Genomic DNA, 4,860 nt, shown 5'->3' with positions numbered 1-4,860 from the left:
TACCCTAAAAATGGGTGCAATACGGATATATTGGTGCTATAATCATGCTATCAACTTTTAGGTATTTTAGGGAAGTAAAAGGGAAAATCAATAAAGAAAATAAAGAACCTTACCATAAGTTCAAAGGAAAATTATGTAATAATCATTATACAAGCTCACTAAATCACTCACGAGGTCTAATCTCAGTATTTCCCAAATATCTAGGTTTAACTCTCTTGTAAATGGATGAAGAATTGGAAAAAGGGCTAAAAAGAGTATTTAAACCTTTCCTAGTTGGGTGGCAGTCGATATTATAACCTGCTCCTCTCAATAGTACATTCACCATCTACTAAGATTGTCGCGTATTCTATATAAGTGTCGTGATTGCGGTACTCATGGGGTGTCTGCCTGATTGCGATCACAATCCATTGCTGGTGATTATGGGTGCACCAACACCATCTAAGACTTAGAGATTTCTAAGTCTCCGCTAACCCCTCGGGATTCATCCAAAATTCTGTATATGCAAATAGACTATGCTAAGATACCTATAAAATTCTATGTTTTAGACTTAATTGAGCATTCAAAATTACCATTTAAGGTCGTTTCAATGTAAAGTGGGTCCCATATCCAACTAACTATTTTATTAACTTTTGACCAATAGGTCAAAATAAGCCTGGGTGCCTCAGGACCCGAACCAATGGTCCACCTATCCTAAAATTTACATTTTGGAGCTATTAGAGTAATCATAATTAACATACAAGATCATTTGACTAAAAGTTTTGCCTAGTGGCCAATTTGAATCAGCAAAGACTTAAAAATAGAGAATTGGTTCGAAAAACCATACGAACTGCCCGGTAACTAAACTGTCAGTTCTAAAAAGTCATAGATGACTTAGGGAAGCTATAGGAATGCTCTAATGATGCAAATAAGTAGAAATATAGAAAATAGCCTGAAGGGTCATTACACAAGGTTCAAAAGTAAACTGAAAATCAAGTGGCCAATCATTTATCACGCCTTAAGGAAGAGGCTATTCTAAAATAATAGGGTAAGATTAAAATTGCTAATACTTTTTTAGATGATCCATTCTAGGCAACATCATAAGACTTAATCCCTTGGTTTGCAGATTTTGCCAACTACTTGGCAAGTGGCATTGTCCAAGAAATTATGTTGTTTTAGCAATGTAAGAGTTTTATATATTAAGAAAGTTCTTTTAGAATGATCCATATTTATTTCGAATTTATGCAGATGGTTTGATTAGAAGATATATTCCTAAGGTAGAGATGATGAGTATCTTAGAGCGTATTATTTATCTCTAATTGGGGGTCAACATGGTGGTGCCTGAACTGCGCACAAAATCTTGCAATATGGTTACTATATGCTAGTGATTTACAAAGACGCTCATGATGATTCTAGGGCTTGTGACCAATGTAAAAGGAAAAGGAACATCTCGCAAAAATATGAACTTTCAATAACAACTATTCTTGTGCTTGAGTTGTTTGATGTATGGGGCATAAACTTCAAAGGCCCATTTGTTGGCTCACATGGAATGAAGTACATCTTAGTGGCTGTTGAAAAATATTTCCAATTAGTTTGTAGAAATTGTGGTTCCAAACAATGAGAGTAAGAGCATTATAATATTTTTGAAGTAGAAATTTTTTTGAGATTTAGTACACCCTAATCTTTTATTAGTGATTGTGGTTCACACTTATGTATCCATCTCTTTAAATCCCTGCTTGATAAATATGGTGTAAAACATACTATGGTCACACTTTATTACCCATAAATAAGTGAGTAGGTTGAGGCTTCAAGCCGAGAGATAAAGTCCATTTTAGAGAAAATTATGAATGCCAATCAAATAGATTAGGATAGAAGGATAGAGGAAGAATTATGGGCCTACTATGAATCCTACTAGACTCCTATAGGGGCCTCTCAATTTCAGCTTTTTTACATCCATAAATACCACTTGCCTGTTGAAGTTGAGCATAAGGGACTATGGGCTTGGAAATTCTTAATCTTGAGTGAAGTAATGCAACTAAATTGAGATTTGAATAGTTGAACAATATGGATGAGTTCGATATTTGCACCTATGAAATTTAGCTTTATACAAGGAAACAATAAAGTTGCACCATGATCGAAAGATAGAGCAAAGAGAATTCCAACTTGGTGATTTGGTCTTGCTTTATAATTTGGGACTCCATCTATTTCTTGATAAGCTAAAATCCAAATTGTTTGGAACATTCACTTTGGTGAGACTTTTTTTTCATGAAATAATTGAGCTTTAGGACACGACATTAATCCATTTAAGGTAAATGGCCATCATGTCAAGCGCTATGTAGGCATCACTTGGGAAATAAGGTCATGTGGTATATTGAACCTTGGAAAAGTTGGAGTAGTTAAGGGAGCTGGGTCATGCCACAATGTTAAATTAGGTGCTTCATAGGAGGAAACCTATGGGCTAGTAGATGAAGTTTGAGTAACCAACTTAGCCACGTCATGCCGCGACATGAAATTAAGCGCAGCTTGGAAGTCAACCCATATTCTATACTATATATTTTATCAGTTAATATTTTTTAATGGTCATAGGAAGAAGAAGATACTAAATTAGTTTACAGGCAAAACCTAAAAGAGGATTGTACAACCGTGGGAAGAATCCATGATCGTGGGCTTAAACATCTTATTACTTTTGAGGAAAGTCCTCGGGGACAAAAATCTGGGAGGCATCCCATGATGGGGTTATCACGATTGTACCTAGATGTCATGATCATGATACCAATTTTCTTATCACTCTCCTGAAATAAAATAAAATGTAGGAACCTATGATTTAAAGGAATAATCGTGGTTACATACCATAATAATCCTATGCTTCATAGGTTTTGTAATGACCTTCTAGGTCATTGTCTGTATCCCTGCTTAGTTTTTATGTTTAGAACATTACAATAGCTACCCCAAGTCATTTATGACTTGCTAGAACAGACAGTTTAGATATCGGGAAATTCATTTGTTTTTTAGAGCCAATTTCTTATTTTGAAGTCTTCGCTGGTTCAAACTAGCTACTGGGTAAAAACTTTAGTCAAATGACCTTGTATGCCAATTTTGATAGTTCCTACAGTCCCAAAATATTGATTTTAGGCTAGGTGTTTGGGTTCCAAATCTTTCTGACTCATTTTGAACTATTGGCTGAAAGTTAAAAAAATGGCACATGGGTGTGGGATCCACTTTTAATTGAAATAACATCGGATGGAAAATTCGACTACACCATTAAGTTCGTAACGTTGAATTTTATAGGGTAGAATAGTCCATTTATGTATCAAGATTCTGAATTAATCCCGAGAGATCGGTGTAGACTTGAAAAAATTCCAAGTCTTAGCTAGTGCTGATGCACTGCTTAAACACCCTTTTAGGCCGCTTAAGTGAAGGGGTCGCTAAAGCAGCCATCCCATTGCTTAAGTGGCTGGGTCGCCAAGTGAAGGTCCGCTTATGCAGATCCCCTACCGCTTAAGTGTTAGCCACTAAAGCAGTAAGGGACCGCTTAAGTGGCAACCATGTAGTCGTGAAATGCCGATAAAGTGACACTAGGTCGCTTAAGCGGTGACTGCTTAAGTGGCCTAGTGTTAGCTTAAGCTGTATTCGAGCACCTGGGAAGGGTATAAAAACCCTACTTAATTTGATTTTCCCTATTTTTTACCCATTATAAAGTATATTGAACCCTAAAAAGTGGGAAAACCTGGGAGAACCATTTAAGATTGATTTTGCGACTTTGGTGAAGTTAATTTATGCATTTCTTCTTCGAATTTGTGGTAAGCTTCTATTAATTTATTGGTTTAATTCTTTATTTTTTTCTAAAATCTCTAGAAGTTTGGTGGCTTGATTGTAGCACCACTAGATCTCAGAATACACCTATTTTGAGGGTAAATGTTCCTTGATCATAAAGGGTCATTATGTTTGTTTCGAAAGTACGATTTTGTAAATGGGCCCCACATGGGATTTTTATGTAATTTTGGAGCTGAAGCACAATAGTACAATATATATATCATTTTTCTCATTTTGATGAGTAGATTGTTGTTTTGATAGCGTGGCACTGGGCAAAAGCATCTTAGAAGGGGAAATTAGTGGTTTAGTGGATTCTTCGGTCTTTTCTTCAGCGTTTTGGTAGGCTAGGGTTGTCTTCTTCATAGATTCAGATAATTCATTGTATAATTATGCTATATGATTGATATGGGATAGTATTTAGGTATTGGAAGCATGATTGGTATGAATAGTCTTTTTTGGACCGTATATGCTATCTCGGAATTGTAATTTAGGCTAAATTGACTTAGTTGCTCACGTTTTAGGTGGAATTGACTTAGTTACTCATGTTTCAGGAAGGATTTATATATTAGGGTAAATTATCACTTATTTAACATCTAGAATTGAATTTAGATACCTTATCCTAGTCTGGGGTAGAGTTTACCAAAAAATGGATTTCGTGGATTAGAAGTGGGCCCATCTATCCCACCTTAGGGTAAGACTTGTGTAAGCTTTTGTAGACTTATTTACGCATGTTGAGCCCTTATTAATGATTTTTTGTGGGACTTTTAGGAGATTGAATACTTAGTGAGTATGCTAGTTTGGTGTTACGAGTTAGTAATTGTTACAACCCAAATTCTTGGATCATGATGGTGCCTATTATGAACCACCAGTAGGCGAGCCAAGCCTGTAGTCCAAAATGGCTAGTAACTGACTACCCAAAGAGATAAAGGAAAGAATGTGAAAAATATATAATAATAGATCAAATAAATAATATAGTCCTAAAACCTGGTGGTATCAATACAAGAGATTCCACATAAACAAGATTCCAAAATGAAGTACAAATGAATATACTTATACAACTTATTTTTAAAT

Source organism: Capsicum annuum, chromosome 7 (genome assembly GCF_002878395.1).
Source record: "Capsicum annuum cultivar UCD-10X-F1 chromosome 7, UCD10Xv1.1, whole genome shotgun sequence".
Lineage (NCBI taxonomy): Eukaryota > Viridiplantae > Streptophyta > Magnoliopsida > Solanales > Solanaceae > Capsicum > Capsicum annuum.
This window is presented reverse-complemented; position numbering follows the sequence as displayed.